We start from the raw sequence: 21394 nt of genomic DNA on the forward strand, positions 1-21394 counted from the left end.
TATCTGGAAGGAATATGAAATTTAATTCAACTAGGCTTTTCTCTTGCCCTTACTTATCACAAGCACTTTTTATCTAAATAATAAGAAATATCTTCCTATATTAGTTTGCTAGGGCAGCCATGCAAAATGCGACAGACTAGGGGGCTCAAACAATAATACTTATTTTCCACAGTTTTGGAGGCTAGAAGTCCAGCATCAAGGTGTTGGCAGGGTGGTTTCTTACAACGCCTCTCTCCTTGGTTTGCAGATGATCACCTTCTTGTTGCATCCTCACATGTCTTCTGCGTGCATGTGTGCATCTCTGGTATCTCTTTCTGTGTGTCCAAATTTCCTATTCTTAAGAGGACACCAGTCAGATTCATTTAGGACCCACTCTAATGGCCTGAATTTAGTTACTTCTTTAAAATTTCCATCTCCATAAACAGATTAGTATCATAATTGTAAAGACTTCAATGTACTAATCTGGGGGGACACAATTTCCTTCTCTTTTTTACATAGTCCTCTCTTTTCAATTACTTTGATTTATTGACTTTTTTCAATAATAAGCTACTATTTATAAATCTACTCTCAAGTAGGGTCTGAAACACTTAAAATTTCTTACTAAGGCTTAATTTATTTGATATCTTTCAGTTATATAGTGCCATATTATAAATATGTACTGATAAGTATAAACTGATGCATATGGCACAAGGTGAAATGAAGGAGAAACTTAAATTATTCAGAAAAAATAATTTCAGAAAATAAAAAATATGCAGCTTAAATGTCCCCCATTCACTTGATTCAGGCCTTATGTTTTTAATATTTTTACCTGACAAAATCATGCACTCTTCTACACTAATCATAAAGTTTTATTGTTTGTTGACTGTAAAAGAAACCTGTCATCTTTTCAACCTTTTAAAATTGTTCAGGACAATTAACCCTAGAAAACCCAGAAGCAAGGCCAGAATGTGGAGTGCTCAATTTGCATACTCAAATTCCAGATTATGTGCATAGTAATATGCAAATAAGCCTTATTTTCTCTTGACTCAGAACTTTATGGTATGAAAATTGCCTACTTGTCCTTGCAGAGAACCAAACACCATCACAAACCTTCCCCCTAAATGATGAGCCTAATGAGCTTTGTTTTTTTAAGAGCTACATATCTATGAAATCTCAACTCTTCATATTAAACTGTAATAAGAGAAAGAAAAACAGTGTTCTAAATGTTTGTTGTTTTGTACTCATACGTACACATTTGTGTGCACATTACACATGCATAGCCTGTACATTTATGTATATATGTATGTGTGTATGTGTGATTGTGAACTCATTTCCATAATTTCTAGACAGCTAAAAATATAAAGAATTTTGAAGTACTGGACAGTCTTCAGCTACTAGGAGGGCATGATGTTGGCCTGGGATTGAATACCATGCAATAAGGCACAATTATTTTTAAACATATATTAAGGAATGAAATTAATTCTCCATATATATGTATATGTATATATATATATGTATGTATATATATGTATATATATATATATAAATATATATGGATTTCAGCATCAGATATATTTCAAAGGGAGGCAGTATAATGAGGTATTTGGAGATAAACTAACAAATGGCACTGAGTGTACTTGAGGTAATTAAAAATCATTCAACATTAAATAAAATACCTAGGAATAAATTTAACCAAAGAGGTGAGAGGCCTATGCTCTGAAAACTGTAAGACATAGATGAAAGAGACCAAAGAAAACACAAATAAATAGAAAGACATACTGTGCTCATGTCTTAGGAGAATTAATATAGTTAAAATGTCCAGACTATCCAAAGCATATACAGATTCAATGCAATCCTTATCATAAAAGTAATGGCATTTTTCACAGAACTAGAACAAATCATTCTAAAATTTGTATGGAACAAAAACAAACCCCAAATAGCAAAAACAGTCTTGAGAAAGAACAACTAGAGGTATCATGCTCCTGGGTTTCAAATTATACTACAAATCTACAGTAATCAAAACTGGCACAATATTGACACATAGATCAATGGAACAGAATTGAAGGCCCAGAAATAAACCCATGCTTATTTGGTCAATTAATCTATGACAAAGGAGGCAAGAATAAATAATAGGAAAAGACAATCTCTTCAATAAGTACAAAAAAATAAACTCAAAATGGATTAAAGATCTAAACAATTGACCTGAAACCATAAAACTCCTAGAAGAAAAAAATTAGCCATAAATTCTTAGACATCAGCCTTAGCAATTTTATCTGGATACATCTCCCTAGGCAAAGAAAACAGAAGCAAAATTAAACAATAGGGATGACATCAAACTAAAAAGCTTTTGCACAGCAAAGGATACCATGAATAAAATGAAAAAACAGGGGAGGTGGAGCCAAAATGGCGGTGTGACTAGGACAGTGGGAATCTCCTCCCAAAAACATATATATTTTTGAAAATACAACAAATACAACTAATCCTAAAAGAGAGAACAGAAGACACAGGACAACGGCCAGAATACATCCGCATGTGCGAGAGCCCAGCGGCTGGTGAAAGGGGTAAGATACAAGCCCCAGCCCGGTGGGACCCGAGCACACCTTCCCCCAGCTCCCAGCGGGAGGGAGAGGGAGCCAAGGACTGCTAAACACCCAGACCCAGCCACCCGCACCAGAGTGCAGACACAGTGCATGTGTGGAGGGCTGGAAACTAGGGAAACAGGGAAGCAAGACCTCTGAGTGGGTTCTGAAGCTGATGCCCCTGTGACAAAGAAAAGCAAGTGCTTTTTGAAAGTCTTAAAGAGACAGGGACATAACAGCTAGACAGATACAACACAGGTCACAGCCCAGTGGCTGGAAATTACAGGGAAAACTGGGTGCACTACCCCTGGGCAAACAGCTCTGAGACCCCTCATGGAGGTAAACAGCCAAACAGCCCCTGGTCCATTACCCCTCCAGGCACTGTGAAAGCAGAGAAGCAGCCTAAGGCAGACCACACCCACAGAAAGGGAAATTCCTCCATATCTGCCGGGCAAGACACAAAGACCCAGTCTACATGTAATTACCCAACACAAGCCACTATGGGTCGCAGTTGTCCCAGTAAAGAAAGGCCAGTAGCAAGTGAAAAGTTTGGCCCTCCCAGCTGACAGCCAATAACACCTGTCAACATGAAAAGGCAAAAAAATATGATCCAGACAAGACTAACCCAGACAGCTTCGGCATCTGCTACATCTACCCCTGAGAAGGAACCTGGGGAGATAGATTTAACCACTATTCCTGAAAAAGAATTCAAAACAAAAGTCATAACCATGCTGATGGACTTGCAGAGAAATATGCAAGAACTAAGGAAGGAGAATACGGAAATAAAACAAGCTCTGGAAGGACATCAAAACAGAATGGACGAGATGCAAGAGACCATTAATGGACTAGAAAACAGAGAACAGGAACGCAGAGAAGCTGATGCAGAGAGAGATAAAAGGATCTCCAGGAATGAAAGAATTCTAAGAGAGCTGAGTGACCAATCGAAAAGGAACAATATCTGCATTATAGGGGTACCAGAAGAAGAAGAGAGAGAAAAAGGGATAGAAGGAGTCTTTGAAGAAATAATTGCCGAAAACTTCCCCAAACTAGGGGAGGAAATGGCCTCTCAGACCGCAGAGGTACACAGAACTCCTATGACAAGGGATCCAAGGAGGGCAACACCAAGACACATAATAATGAAAATGGCAAAGATCAAAGACAAGGACAAAGTATTAAAGGCAGCCAGAGAGAAAAAAAAGGTCACCTACAAAGGAAAACCCATCAAGCTATCATCAGACTTCTCAATAGAAACCCTAAAGGCCAGAAGAGAACAGCAAGATATACTTAATGCAATGAAACAGAAGGACCTTGAACCAAGAATACTGTATCCAGCACGATTATCATTTAAATATGAAGGAGGGATTAAACAATTCCCAGACAAGCAAAAGTTGAAGAAATTTGCCTCCCACAAACCACCTCTACAGGGCATCTTACCTGCTCTAGATGGAAGCACTCCTAAAAAGAGCACAGAACAAAACACCCAATATATGAAGAAGGGAGGAGGAGGAATAAGAAGAGAGAGAAATAAAGAATCATCAGACCGTGTTTATAATAGCTCAATAAGCAAGTTAAGTTAGACAGTAAGAGAGTAAAGAAGCTAACCCTGAACCTTTGGTAACCACAAACTTAAAGCCTGCAATTGCAATAAGTACATACCTTTCAATAATCACCCTAAATGTAAATGGACTGAATTCACCAATCAAAAGACACAGAGTAATAGAATGGATAAAAAAGCAAGATCCATCCATATGCTGCTTACAAGAGACACACCTCAAACCCAAAGACATGCACAGACTTAAAGTCAAGGGATGGAAAAAGATATTTCATGCAAACAACAGATAGAAGAAAGCAGGTGTTGCAATTCTGGTATCAGACAAGACAGACTTCAAAATAAAGAAAGTAACAAAAGACAAAGAAGGACATTATGTAATGATAAAGGGCTCACTCTACCAAGAGGATATAACCATTATAAATATATATGCACCCAATACAGGAGCACCAATATACCTGAAACAAATACTAACAGAACTAAAGGGGGAAATAGAATGCAATGCATTCATTCTAGGAGACTTCAACACACCACTCACTCAAAAGGACAGATACACCAGAAAGAAAATAAGTAAGGACATAGAGGCACTGAACAACACACTAGAATAGATGAACCTAATAAACATCTACAGAACTCTACATCCAAAAGCAACAGGATACACATTCTTCTCAAGTGCACATGGAACATTCTCCAGAATAGACCACATACTAGGCCACAAAAAGAGCCTCAGTAAATTCCAAAAGATTGAAATCCTACCAACCAACTTTTCAGACCACAAAGGCATAAACTAGAAATAAACTGTACAAAGAAAGCAAAAAGGCTCACAAACACATGGAGGCTTAACAACACGCTCCTAAATAATCAATGGATCAATGACCAAATCAAAATGGAGATCCAGCAATATATGGAAACAAACGACAACAACAACACTAAGCCCAACTACAGTGGGACACAGCAAAAGCAGTCTTAAGAGGAAAGTATATAGCAATCCAGGCATATTTAAAAAAGGAACAACAATCCCAAATAAATGGTCTAATGTCACAATTATCGAAATTGGAAAAAGAAGAACAAATGAAGCCTAAGGTCAGCAGAAGGAGGGAAATAATAAAGATCAGAGAAGAAATAAATAAAATTGAGAAGAATAAAACAATAGCAAAAATCAATGAAACCAAGAGCTGGTTCTTCAAGAAAATAAACAAAATAGATAAGCCTCTAGCCAGACTTATTAAGAGGAAAGGAGAGTCAACACAAATAAACAGTATCAGAAACAAGAAAGGAAAAATCACGACGGACCCCACAGAAATACAAAGAATTATTAGTGAGTACTAGGAAAACCTGTATGCTAACAAGCTTGGAAACTTAGGAGAAATGGACAACTTCCTAGAAAAATACAACCTTCCAAGACTGACCCAGAAAGAAACAAAATCTAAACAGACCAATCACCAGCAATGAAATTGAAGCGGTAATCAAAAAACTACCAAAGAACAAAACCCCCGGGCCAGATGGATTTAACTTGGAATTTTATCAGACATACAGGGAAGACATAATACCCATTCTTCTCAAAGTTTTCCAAAAAATAGAAGAGGAGGGGATACTCCAAAACTCATTCTATGAAGCTAACATCACCCTAATAGCAAAACCAGGCAAAGACCCCACCAAAAAAGTAAACTACAGACCAATATCCCTGATGAACGTAGATGCAAAAATACTCAACAAAATATTAGCAAACCGAATTCAAAAATACATCAAAAGGATCATACACCATGACAAAGTGGGATTCATCCCAGGGATGCAAGGATGGTACAACATTCGAAAGTCCATAAACATCATCCACGACATCAACAAAAAGAAAGACAAAAACCACATGATCATCCCCATAGATGCTGAAGAAGCATTTGACAAAGTTCAACATCCATTCATGATAAAAACTCTCAGCAAAATGGGAAAAGAGGGCAAGTACCTCAACATAAAAAAGGCCATCTATGATAAACCCACAGCCAACATTATATTGAACAGCGAGAAGCTGAAAGCTTTTCCTCTGAGATCAGGAACTAGACAGGGATGCCCACTCTCCCGACTGTTATTTAACATATTACTGGAATTCCTAGCCACGGCAATCAGACAGAAAAAAGAAATACAAGGAATCCAGATTGGTAAAGAAGAAGTTAAACTGTCACTATTTGCAGATGACATGATACTATACATAAAAAACCCTAAAGACTCCACCCCAAAACTACTAGAACTGATATTGGAATACAGCAAAGTTGCAGGATACAAAAACAACACACAGAAATCTGTGGCTTTCCTAAACACTAACAATGAACCAACAGAAAGAAAAATCAGGAAAACAAGTCCATTCACAATTGCATCAAAAGAAATAAAATAATAAAATACCTAGGAATAAATCTAACCAAAGAAGTGAAAGACTTATACTCTGAAAACTACAAGTCACTCTTAAGAGAAATTACAGGGGACACTAACAGATGGAAACTCATCCCATGCTCGTGGCTAGGAAGAATTAATTGTGTCAAAATGGCCATCCAGCCTAAAGCAATATACAGATTTGATGCAATCCCTATCAAATTACCAGCAACATTCTTCAATGAACTGGAACAAATAGTTGAAAAATTCATACGGAAACACCAAAGACCCTGAATAGCCAAAGCAATCCTGAGAAAGAAGAATAAGGTGGCAGGGATCTCACTCCCCAACTTCAAGCTCTACTACAAAGCCATAGTAATCAAGACAATTTGGTACTGGCACAAGAACAGAGCCACAGACCAGTGGAACAGAGTAGAGACTCCAGACATTAACCCAAACATATATGGTCAATTAATATTTGGTAAAGGAGCCATGGACATACTATGGTGAAACGACAGTCTCTTCAACAAATGGTGCTGGCAAAACTGGACAGCTACATGTAGGTGAATGAAACTGGACCATTGTCTAATCCCATATACAAAAGTAAACTCAAAATGGCTCAAAGACCTGAATGTAAGTCATGAAACCATTAAGCTCTTGGAAAAAAACATAGGCAAAAAGCTTTTAGACATAAACATGAGTGACCTCTTCTAGAACATATCTCCCTGGGCAAGGAAAACAACAGCAAAAATGAACAAGTGGGACTATATTAAGCTGAAAAGCCTCTGTACAGCAAAGACACCATCTATAGAACAAAAAGGAACCCTACAGTATGGGAGAATATATTTGAAAATGACAGATCCGATAAAGGCTTCACGTCGAGAATATATAAAGAGCTCACATGCCTCAACAAACAAAAAACAAATAACCCAATTAAAAAATGGGCAGAGGAACTGAACAGACAGTTCTCTGAAAAAGAAATACAGATGGCCAACAGACACATGAAAAGATGCTCCACATCGCTAATTATTAGAGAAATGCAAATTAAAACCACAATGAGGTATCACCTCACACCAGTAAGGATGGCTGCCATCCAAAAGACAAACAACAACAAATGTTGGCGAGGCTGTGGAGAAAGGGGAACCCTCTTACTCTTCTGGTGGGAATGTAAATTAGTTCAACCATTGTGGAAAGCAGTATGGAGGTACATCAAAATGCTCAAAACAGACTTACTATTTGACCCAGGAATTCCACTCCTAGGAATTTACCCTAAGAACACAGCAATCAAGTTTGAGAAAGACAGATGCACCCCTATGTTTATCGCAGCACTATTTACAATAGCCAAGAATTGGAAGCAACCTAAATGTCCATCGATAGATGAATGGATAAAGAAGATATGGTACATATACACAATGGAATACTACTCAGCCATAAGAAAAGGGCAAATCCTACCATTTGTAGCAACATGGATGGAGCTGGAGGGTATTATGCTCAGTGAAATAAGCCAAGCAGAGAAAGAGAAATACTAACTGATTTCACTCATCTGTGGAGTATAAGAACAAAGGGAAAACTGAAGGAACAAAACAGCAGCAGAATCACAGAACTCAAGAATGGACTAACATGTACCAAAGGGAAAGGAACTGGGAAGGATGGGTGGGTAGGGAGGGATGGGGGGGGAAGAAGAAGTAGAGTATTAAGATTAGCATGCATGGGGGGTGGGAGAAAGGGGAGGGCTGTACAACAAAGAGAAGACAAGTAGTGACTCTACAACATTTTGCTATGCTGATGGACAGTGACTGTAAAGGGGTTTATAGGGGGGACCTGATTATACAGAGGATCAAAGCCTAAGTTGGCTACCCCGAAAATGAACTAAGATAGGATATGAAAAAGAACTTCCAACATCAGCACTCTCTGGAAGACTCATGCCAGAAGATGATCATCAAAAAACCCCAACAAAGATCCACGCGCTGCTACAGGTGTAGATGCACTCATCCCACTGGTTCCTGGCCTTGCCATGGGAATGAAGAAGGAGATATCTAAGCTGTCCTGTGCACACAGTAAAACAACAAATTTGACTGGATCTATACTATTGGAACTCAACCAAGAATTAGGAGAAGTGCAAATTGTAGTGCTCCCAAATCTTACAACTACAGACTATTTACTGTTAAAAGAACATATGGGATGTGAACACTCCCCAGGAATGGGCTGTTTTTATTTGTCTGATTTCTCTCAGTCTGTTCAAGTTCAGTTGGACAATATCCACCATATCATAGATAAATTTTCACAAATGCCTAAAGTGCCTAACTTGTTTTCTTGGTTTCACTGGAGATGGCTGGTAATTATAGGAATGCTTTGGTTATGTAACTGTTCTCCTATTATGTTAATGAGTGTACGCAATTTAACTAATAGTTTAAAACCTATACATTCTTATGTTACTCTACAAGAAGATATGTCAAAGAAATAATCAATCTTCCCATGTTTTCTTCCACCTGCTACTTCTATAGCTTTTCTTCTTCCTTCTTAATTACAACCCTTAAATAGAATTTGTGCCTCATATCGAATTTACCATGTATCATAATTCTTCCAAGTGGTAAAGATACCTCAAGACAAATGTTTGGCATAGAAGCCACAGGGCATAAATATGCAAAGAAGTAAAAAACTAACCTTTGCAAACAATAAGGCTTCTCTCTCACTTACCAACTTTACATTTCCCTGTATGGCCCCGGAAGATGACTGGTTAGCCAGAGACGGATAAGATTCCTCAAGGGAGGACCAACCTAAGACAGGCACAGTCGCAGGGGGACCATCAGGTGAGAAATTGGGGATCAAAAGAGGTGAGGCTTAGAACCTCCCCCCTTCCCCATGTTCTGAGAGAAATCTTCTGCATCCGTGGATGTTTTATTGCCTTTGTCTAGCTTGGATTAACACATAGTCTACAGGCACACACCTGATCATCTACATTTGCTCTCTTACAACACTAAACTATGTTTTCTACCTTTATCTTGCATCTACCTACCACTTCAGCATTTTATTAAAAATAATAATAATAAACAGAGAAATGTGGTATCCACATATAAATCAAGTATAAAAATCAAACGAATATTCATATTTGGACTGATTGTTTTTTAGTTCATAATGCATGATCAAAACCAAAAGTTTCTGTGATGACTGCCCTTGTACTGTTCACCATGTAACTTATTCAATATGTAAGAATTTGTTCTCCTGTAAGAAGTTGTTCGTTATGCTTCAGAAGATTGGAGACTGAGGAAAATTAGGCTTGGGGTGGATTTAAGATTGTCCATTGAGCATTATCTCCCCTATACAGAATTTTATTGTGGTTAACAACCATTTGATCAATAAATAGAAGATATGCCCTCCCTCCCCCCCCCAAAAAAAAAATGTCCACACTTCCAATTGTAAAATAAATAAGTAACCGGGATGTAATGTATAGCATACGGTATATAGACAAAATATTCTAAGAATTTGGTATGGTGATAGCTGGTACCTAGAATTATCATGTATATAAATGTTGAATCACTGTGTTGTACACCTGCAACTAATGTAATACTGTGTGTCAACTACCCTTCAATAAAAAATAATTATCTATAACTAAATAACTAAATAACTAAATAACTAAATAAATAAATAAATAAAATAAAATAAAATAAAATAAAATAAAATGAAAAAACCTCTTACTGAATGGGAGATGATATTTGCAAATGTTATATCTGATAAGGGGATAATATTGAATATATAAAGAACTCATATAAATCAACATCAAAAAACCCCCACAAATAACCTGATTTAAAAATGGGCAGAGGACTTGAATAGACATCTCTCCAAAGACAGACAGATATCCAACAAACACATAAGTTGCTCTACATTACTAATAATCAGGGAAATACAAATCAAAATCACAATGAGATAGCACCTCATACCAGTCACAGTAGTTAGTTTCAAAAAGACAAGAAATAGCAAATGTTGGTAAGAATGTGGAGAAAATGGAATCCTCATGCACTGTTGGTAGGAATGTAAATTGCTGCAGCCACTGTGTAAAACAGTATGGGTTCCTCAAAAAATTAAAAATAGAAATACCCTATGATCCAGTAATTCCATTTCTGAGTATTTACCCCCCCAAAAAAATTGAAAACACTAATCTGAAAAGACATGTGCATCCCTGTTTATTGCAGCCTTATTTATAATAGACAAGATATGGAATCAATTTTAAGTGTCCATTATTGGGTAAGTAGTGATAACTACAAACAATGGAATTTTACTTAGTCATAAAAGAGAATGAAATCTTGCCATTCACGACAACATACCTAGAGGGTATTATGTTAAATGAAATAAGTTAAGACAAAGACAAATACCATGTGATTTTATATATATGTGGAATCTAAAAAACAAAACAAATGAACAAACAAGCAAACAACAGAAACGGACTCATAAATAGAGAGAACAAACCAGTGTTTGCCTGGGGAGAGTGTAGGGCGGAATGGAGAAAATAGGTGAATAGGATTAAAAGGTACAAACTTCCAGTTATGAAAAGAATAAGTGACAGAATGAAAAGTACACCATAGGGAGTATAGTCATCAATATTGTAATAACTTTGTATGGTGACAGATAATAACAATACTTATCATGGTGAACATTTTGTAATGTATGTAATTGTCAAATCACTGTATTGTACACTGGAAACCAATATATTATATGTCAACCATATTTCAATTTAAAAAAATTAGTCAACGTCTTGGGGTCTCACTTTTGCCCTTCATAACATGTGAGTAAAAATATGCTATGGACTGAATGCTTGTGCCCCGACCCCCATAATTCTCATGTTGAAGTCCACAGCCTTAATGTGATGTTGTTTGGGTGTGGAGCCTTTGGGAACTAATTAGGTCATGAGGGTGGAGCCTATGTTTGCGTAGCCAGTTTTTCACGCAGACTTTGTATTCTCATTGTGGACGTTTAAATAGGTATAAACTGTAGGGGTGTAAATATATTTTGTTTCTTTTACCTGATTTACATTGTTTTTCCTAACATAATGGATGTGAGGTCTAGGTTAAATTTCAATCTACAGGACATTAGTAACTTTTCTGCAAAGGTAGCAAGCTTCTGTTTTGCTAGATGGAGGCAGATGATAGCCCATTGCAGGACAATTATCACATCTGAGGGGTTTCAATTCAGAGTGAAATTTTCAAAAATAGCTCCTCTTCCTAGTTTCTTTGTGAAATAACACACACACACACACACACACACACACACATAGAGTTATATTTTCATGCAATTGTAAATACGTGGGGCATGTGTGTATGCATATATAAGGAAAAAAGTAAAACATTAAAAGTAATTTTCTGGTGATAAAATTTTTAATTTAAGTTTACTTTCATACTTTCCTGTAACTGTTTTGTAAATAGTTTATGTTGCTTATAAAAACAAAAAATAAGTTTCATTAAAAAAATAATTTTGTCTAAATGGAGCAATTACTCTAATCTCACTGTTATCAATTCTGTTATTCTCTCAGAGCACGGGCTAGTGAACAGGAACTTGTTACCTTCTCTTTGTGTATTTTGTCACCTTAGAAATTTGCTTAATTTCATCTATATTTCCTTTTAATTAACTGTGTAAATGGATTATCTGAAATTAATCTTAATCATTTATTATGGAAATTAATACTTTAAAAAACTTATTCCTTCTACCATTCTTCTGCTGTTACTTATATTTAGTAACTTTTCTATCTAATTACTTAGTAGTTAATAATAATTATCTGCCTGTACTTCACAATTTTCTTACTGAAAGTGTATCACTTATCAGGGAATTTCAACTCTTTCTTAGGTTTTAACATGATTAAAAATGAGTGACCTAAATTGAATAACAATAATTTCTCATAATAATTATTATATATAACATTCAATACTTCCTACCATATAACAAGCATATTTCTAAGTGCTTTAAAATTATTAACTTAAATATTATCAGTTAATATTCTCATTTTGAAGAAGAAGAAATTGTGGCAGAGAGAAGTAACTTGCTTTTGAAGAAAACTAACACATGATGGAGCAGAATTAAGACCCAGCACATTTGACTACAAAGCTCATGATCTTCTCTGTTTTCTATACACCACTTTTATTTGGGAGTGAGAGTTTTACATGACTCAGTGTGGTGTTTGCTCCTGACACTAATAATCAAAATAACTATAAGGCATTTTCAGTTTATAATTAGGATATTTCAGTCAAAGCAGTGAAGTAACATATGTACACAAGCCACTAAATGGATACAACACAATGTGTTTAAATGCTGTAGTTAGGTTTTTAAAAGTAACTTAATTATAAATTCAATTACTGCAAATACATCATGTGGCAAAATACTTTACTAAAATAAATAAATGATTCTACAAAAATGATAGTTTCTTTTTAAAAATGTTTTATGGTAGAATTTAAGATACCTGGAAAAATGTATGTTCATCAATAAGGTTCCTCAGGGTTACTGTAGAAGAACTAGTTAGAAAAAATGTAATACCATCCATATAAATACTCAGGATATTAGAATAGTAGCACAAGTTATTTGTTTTCTGTGAGAGGCAACATAAGGTACAATATGAAAAAGAGAATCTCACAGGTTTCTAGTGGAAGCATATACTATGATTTCATACTATATTAAAAACAAAAAGGAACAATACAAGAATAAATTTTAGTATTGTATGTATACTACACAGATAACCAAAGTTACCATATCAAATTAAATTTTTACAGTATATTAGTATTGCTGAGAATTAATTTTAAAGTCAAAATAAGACTGTACTAATCATTTAATGACAGTGTCTGTGACACTGTTTAGTTCACATTAAAAAATCTTTACTGAATGCTAAAGAATAGATATTGTGTGAGTATCTTATGATTAAAAAAATTATTTGTAAAAGATGACCCATCTCTTCATAATTTTATTATTTAAAGAGAAAGGCACACATATAATGTGATATTTTTATAAACTATATACTAAGATGCAAAATTACATATTGATGATAGAGGAGGTCGGAAGAGGGTCACAATCTAACTGGTAAGGTTAGTGAGGCTTTCTGGAAGAAATAATCCTTAGCTGTCTTGAATAAATAGCACAATCAAGGGCATGAAACTTTGCCTCTATGAATTAGATTGAATCTGGTATTCAATATTTAAACATTTCAATGACTAAGTATTACTACAAAAAAATAATAATTTGACGGAGCAGATGTGAGTCAGTGGGCAGCAGCATGTGGCCAATTGTCTCTGAGAGGAACTAAACTAACATTTGAATGACAAAAGTAAAAGTGAACAAATGAAAGCATCATTGATGTATTTCAACAACATTTCAAATGATCACATGTTGTAGAGATAATGATTTTTGACTACTGCAAAGCTCTTTGTTAGAATAGGCAATTTTAATTCTGACAATCACATGAAGCATTTTGGATTTCTGGTTACTACCCCAGGCTAGCAATAGTATTGTACCAACCAAAAAAATTGTAGAAAAATAATCACAACTAAAATCATTTTTGTAGTCTAACATAAGAGAAGGATTAGCCCAAATTTTTACTATATGTTAAGAAAGACCATTTGCTAACCACTGCTTACTGGAATTCTGATCTCAGATAAGTTCTCAAACTCCTTCAACCTTATTTTCTATAAGTGTTAAATTAGGGATACAACTGTTTACCTTCCAAGACATAATAATTCCATAAATTTCTGTTACATGAAAGAAAATTAGAGTAGGATAACTAAAGGAAAATAGCCCACAGCTTAAAAAAATATATATGTATATAGATTCACAAACCAGAGGAGCTTTTCCTCATCTCGGAATGTTGGAGAAGCGCATGACCAGCCCTCAGCCCTCTTTTCCATCTACGCTCCTCTGGTGTAGATCACCTCCACTAGAACTGCTTTAATTTTCATTATATGCTCAATATATTAGCCCAATTTTTGCCTCAACTTAAAACATATTCCCAACTACCTACTCAACATCTCCACTGGGTATCTAATATGCATCTGAACACGAAAAATGAGTTTCCTCTCTGAAACCTGTACCTATCCATGTAATCTTCTTGAACAGATTTTACAATTCACTCAATTACTTAGTTCAAATATTAAAATTATCCTTGACCCCTTCTTTTATTTTATACTTTGTATCTTTTTCTTCACCAGTTTTTATAGATTTGACCTTTAAAAACATGCCATGAATTTAGCGACTTCCCCCACTTGCAGCACTACCAACCTAGACCAAATCACTTTCATTTCACATGTGTATTAATTCAGTGAGCTTCCCATAGGAATTCCTCTACCTTGCTTGGTCTTTAAAACCTTGTCTCCTTCAGGCAGAGAAAATTAAACATCAAAGACTAGATCACGTCATTCTTGTAATAGAAATATTCTAATCTCATCCTATATAATGAACAAAAAAGCTGATGACCTCACCACGGCTTCTAAGATCCTACATGGCATGCTTCCTACTGTCGCTCTTCTTCCTTGTTCCTTGTGTTCCGGCAACACTGCTCTCCTCGTTTCTCCTCAAATAAAGATAATCATGTTCCTACCTCATGGTATTTCCATGGGATAGTCTCCTTTCTTAGAACTATTTCCTTGGATATTATCTGGCTGATTTTCTCTCTTCTTCTGTCACATTTAACAGTGCTCTTATCAGACAACTTTAACCAAAATGGCAAAAAGCAGCCATGATCACTCTAACAATTTACTCTGTATTCTATTTTACCTCCTGACTTTTTCTTAAGACTTTAATTTTTAAAACAGTTTCAGGTTCATAGCAAAATTGTGAGGAAGCTACAGAGATTCACCATGTATCTCCTACCTTCACACATGCATAGACTGCATTTTTATCAACATCCCTCAGCAAATGGGTACCTAGTTACAATACATGAACCTACACTGAGACATCGTAATCATGTGAAGTCTGTCATTTACACTAGGGGTCACTCTTGATGCTATACATGTTGTGGGTTTGGACAAATGTACAATGAGTGTATCCATCATTACAGTATCATACTGAGTATTTTCACTGCCGTAGCTAAGGTTTATCAGGGGTTCCAACTAGAAGTCTAGAGTGTTTATTGGGGTTCTGAAATGAAATTTTTTCCATATCCCCTCCTTCCATCCATTCCTCACGTATGTTTATCCACTCCATGACCCTTAAAATTGGGAAGAATTCTGTTCAGTGTCTGAACCCCCATAAAAATGCTTCTAAATCAATAAATCCACAAGCAGAAAATATGTAATGCTAACAACATTTTTGCATCTTCCTTATTTCTGAAATCTTGGCCACTCAACTCCTTCACTGGGAATTCTCCAATGCCTTCAAGTTTTCTTAAATATCTTTCCAGTTTTTCTCTCTTTTTAATTGAATGATCCATCTACAATAACCAATGGTCCATCTGCCATCAACCAAAGCAGAAACCAAGGACTTTTTTGCTTTTAATCGGAGTGATACTGAAATCCATTGCTTTGTTAAGAGATAGTACTAGTGTTAAACAACTTTCATTTTAAGAGTATTATTATGACAACCCTTATGGAAATATAAAGAGGAATTTTTTTTGAAGGGTCTTTTAATAATTCAAGTGAAAGATGATTGTTACTTGGTTTAATGCAGTAATACTGAAGGTTGTAAGACTGGTCAAATTAATATATAGTTTGTAGCTTGAATCAATAGGATTTGTTGGCAGACGGATGCAGGATATGAGAAAGAAGTAAGTCAAGGCTGACTTCACATATACCATTGACTAAGGTGGAAAAATCTGTGGAAGGAACAGGATTGGGGGTAAACATCAAAAATTTAGCTTGGGATATGCTGTCATATGTCTATCAAATATCTCAGGGAATGTATGTAGAATAGAAAGAGAAGAGATCCAAAGTATGATGTTTGGGCTTTCTGATATTTAGAGATCATGGAGATAGGGAGATTGAAAAATACAACTAATGTTAGTACTGAGTTATAAAAGAGTGCAGTATCCTAGAAACAAAAAGATGTCACTAGTTAAAGGTAAAATCAACAGTATCAAATTTGGCTACATATTTATTGCCAATGACAATCATTTTTAAAGACTTCTTGGTGACTTAATGTCCAAAATAAATATTGGTTTGGAAATCATACTGACATTATACTGTAAAACAGTGAACAGGGGCAAAAGATTCTAGTGTTTTCCTTCTAGCTTGTTAGTTATTCCTGTAATTAAAAGAATTATTTTTCATATTTTTCTTTTTGAGTTTAAATAAAAGTTTATAACTACAAGTATTTTCCTAAAAGTACAGATGCTAAACCTAGAAACTGGTTCTTCATAACTCACCTGTGAAAGTGCATATAACACATGGCTGACACAAAGTATATTTCCTGCATCTGATTTCAGTCCAACCGGGTTTATATGATGAATGTTAACACTATTTTACAGAAGGTTACTTCAGACTAAGGATTGAATGTGACCAGTGCTTTCAAGTGCAAATTCTCTTTCCTTTCACAATACTCTGTGTATTATTAGCCTTGCATATAGCAGGTCAAGATTTGCATAATCTTTAAAATTGTTATTTTCAGTCTTCAACATTTCCCAGTTTCTAAATTAGATAAATCAACTAACTTATCTGATATGTAAGTAAAAATAGAGAAGTTGTTCCAAGCCTTAATATGTTCTATTCAAAAACATGTAATTTGAAGAGGAGCTCTTCCTTAATAACAATGGCAGTTAGGCATTAGGTTGTTGTCATGTATATAATAAGTCTATTTGACCAGATTACTCTTAGCTTTGAAATAACGGGCATTTAGAAAAACTTAGAAAAATCTGAGGTTCTATTTTTTATGCTGGCCCTATTGTACTGTCTCAGAAAAGTAAAAGGAAATAAGGACTTGATAATACTTTTTCAAATATTAAAGTTTGAGTACATCCTCATTTTTTACAAGATCTCTTTCAATTGTGCCATTGCTTCCATTTTCCCTTTTCTAAACTTCTGTCAAAAGCTTTGGATTCAGTGGATAAACTTATTCCACATAAAGTTATTAATCTATAAAAAATATCAGCTATAAATTACTGTTACATTCTAATTTCCAAATAATCTCAGCAAAATCTATCACCCTTGTTTGAAAATTTTCAATCTCCATTTTCTCTCTTGTGGACACTTACATATTCAAGATGTTTATGTAATCATAAGGAAAAGTATGTCCAATGAAATTAAAGTGTATCAGGCATGATGAGTACCAGGTTTTTCTATATATGTTTGCATGAGTATATTAATTTATAAACATACCTAAGAATGGCTTAAATAAGGGAACACAATACAATTTTAAAATTTCCTTTTAAATATCAAATAAGTTGAATTGCTTGAGGTAATGTTTCCTCATTCTTATTTTTATATATTAACTATGGAACGTGTGATTAACAGCTGGCTTATAATACTTATAATTAGAGATAATATCTATACTTTCATAACACATTTTTCATAGTTCTATGTGATTAAAGCTATTATGTAATTAATATCTAGTATTATAATTTATCTAAAGTACATATATTGCATATATACAACATTAAATTAAATGTTTAAACATTAAATGTTAAAAAACATATTCAGCTGAAATGATTAGTTTGATTTATCCAATCATTTAATAATACATAATCAAAAACTTAATTAGCATCTAGTCCAATCTACATTATATTCCAGAAACACTACTTTCCCTAGAATGAAGTCTTTCTTTCAATGCTTTCAGCAAGAGGTAGTACATCAGCCATGAGAAAAGATGGAGGAATGTTAAATATATATTACTTAATGAAAGAAGTCAATATGAAATGACTAACTACTTAAAGACCAAGTGTGAAATTCCAGAAAAGGAAAAGCTATGGAGACAGAAAAAAAAAAAATCAGTCTTTGACAGGGAATGAGGGATGGGGAAAAGCTGAACAGATGGAGCACGGAGGATTTTTAGGACAGTGAAATACTTTGTATTATGCCATAATGATTGGAATGATTGGTACACTCCTTTATACATTTGTTCAAATCCATAAAATGGAAAAGAGCCAGAGTGAACCCTAATGTAAACCACAGGTGATAATAATGCATCAATACAGGTTTATCAGTTGAAACAAATGTACCTGTCTACTGGGAGTTATGGAAAAGAGGAAGTCTGTGTTGTGTAGGGATAGGAGATATATGGGAGATCTCTGTATTTTTCCCTCAATTTTGCTGAGAATCTAAAACTGCTCTAAAAAGTAAAGTCTTTAATAATAATAATAATAATAATGAGTACTTATTTAATTTGGAGTCTGGGGAGATAATGGCATACTTCTCCCAGTCTGAGATAGCTTCAGGGAAGGAAGGAAAAATATTAGATTGGGATTCGATGTGATGAGGGGCAGGGGCCTTAGGAGTGAGTTCCGGCATGCAGGAAGTTATTTTTGTCGTTTTAATCTCCATTTGGCACCAAGGAGAGAGTACTCAGACTTTCTTACTAGCCTGCTGAGATATGGGGCAGAAAGGGAAGTGCAGCAGTGGGATTTAAAACTAGACAACAGTTAATAAAATAAATGTTATTTTAAACTCATTACATTGCAAGTCCAATCAAACCTGCAAATAGATTCAAATTCCTGATGTATTATTTCACCATGTGGTCTAGTTCCTCCCTTCTCAGTTGTTACAATCAGGAAATGGAGCCAGTGAAGGCTTTCTCTCAGTGTTTGTGAAGGTAAGTTAAATTTCTCATGTAGAAACATGGTAAGTATCTAGTAGCAATAAATGCTACTCCCATTCCAGTAACTGTTAAGTGTTGTCAAGACTTTTTAGATAATGCAATTTCATTTAGATCCTATAGCAGGATGGTTAGTTACCACCAATGTTAATTCTCTTCTTCCATATCACTGAAACCCTTCATTCAATGAGTTCAGTTAACAAATATGTACTACACACCTAACATGTACCACGAATTTTTCTAGGGTGTATGATGAAATAGTGATAAAAATAGAAGAAAAATAATATTTCCTTATGGTACTTAACCTTTATGGTAGGGGACTGACAATAAAATATATGTAATAAACCATATAGTATTTAGAATTAGTGAGTGTTATGGAAAAAATATTAAGCTTGGTAAGAAGAATTGTAAATGAGGGGTGAAGTTTTAGGGCTAAATGAGGTGGTCAGGTTAAGCCTTATAGAGAAGGTGATATCTGAGCAATGACCCAAAGGATCCAGGTGGATTACTAGACTAAGAGCATTCCAAACAGAGGGGCAGTGGAGAAATGCCCTAAAGTGGAAGCATAGCAGACTAGCTCGGAGAACATCGAAGAGGTTACTGCATTTGATTATTGAATTTGGGGCAGTGAGGAAGGAATGTGTCAAAGAGGTATTGGGGGTTTGCATAGGGACTGTGGCTTTAATTCTGAGTGCAATGAAGAGTCACAGCAGGGTTCTACAGAGAACAGAGAAATTATCAAAATTATAGTTTAGAAGGTCCACTCCAGCTGCTGAGTTAAGAATAAGCTCTTAAAGGCATGAAGTTAAAAACAGAGACACCTGATAAAAGACTTTTGCAATGGTTCAGTTAAGAGGTGTTTGTGGCTTGGACAAAGGGGTAGCACTAGAACTGAGGTATAGCACAGGTAGGCAATTAGTTTTGAGGTACATTTTGAAGGAAAGGCCAAGAGGGGTGTCGCATGGATTAGAAAAGAGTCCAGAAAGTTTCCATGTTTTTTTGACTGAGCTACTGAAATATAAAATGGATGAGCCATGTTTAGCAGCAATGACCAAGGTGATCAGTTCTGAACATTTAAGATATTTATTACATAATCAAGCAAAGAAGAAATGGTGTAGGAGCTGAAGATAGCAATCTGATGTTCCAGAGAGGAGTATTGCCAGAAATATAAATTTAGAATTTGTTGCAATACAGATGGTATGGATAGCTTTGAGACAGCATAAGATCACCAAACAGTGCACATTGAATGAAAGAAAGAAAAGAGAGAGAGAGAGAAAGGAAGAAAGAAAGAAGAGGGAAGGAGGAAGAAAGGGAGGGAGGGAGGAAGCCCATTACAGAGTACCTCAAAAGGAAACAGAAAGGGATATTTAAATTTTTAGCTGGATACACAGTCACCCAGACATAAATCTTTATTTAGTTTGATGTGAGTATGAGAACAAATACTGGTCATGGAAATTCAGTAGAAGGGTTATTAGACAGCTGGAATTAAACTCCTGCAAGCCAGAAGTCAAATCCTTTCCCCTTTTCTTCTGTTTTCCCTAATTTATTTTAATACCAAGGTATAGATATGATAGCTATACCACTAGCTACCATCTTGGACCTGTGGACAAGAACACATTCTGGGGATGGTAGTTTGAAAGCAGGAGGATGCCTGGATTCTTGAGAACTTTGAGAAATTGTACTCAAATACCAGCCTTGGACTGCTTTCTTCCATCTTTTTATATGAGATATAAATATCTGTGTCTTGTGTCAGTTTGTTTAACTTTGAATCTGCCTTGTTTTCAGGTGAAATTAATCCTAAGTGATAGATTTCTATTAAAAAAACACAGAAGGGAATGTACTATTTATTATTCTGTAGAGAGGAATACAATATCCTCCTTCCGGTCAAATCAACTCAGATTGTGTAGTACTACCTGAACACCTATCATTACCTAAGTATTTTATTTTTCTTCCATTTCCTCCTTCCATGTGGGGAAGGGATAATAGTTGGTATTTATTTAATGGCAAGGAATTTAATAAATTGTGTATTATAATATCAAAGCAATCATGAGCAGTCATGAAGTAGGTAAGATGCCAAGAATTTGACAGTGAATTATAGAAAGACATTAAACAAGATCACTGTATAGGTATATATTTTGAAATGTAAAGCTTTTTCTGAACTACTTAATAGGGAAGTCCTTCCTAAGGTGTGTTATTACAGAAAACAGAAAACAGCAAA

Source organism: Manis javanica, chromosome 4 (genome assembly GCF_040802235.1).
Source record: "Manis javanica isolate MJ-LG chromosome 4, MJ_LKY, whole genome shotgun sequence".
NCBI classification, from domain to species: Eukaryota; Metazoa; Chordata; class Mammalia; order Pholidota; family Manidae; genus Manis; species Manis javanica.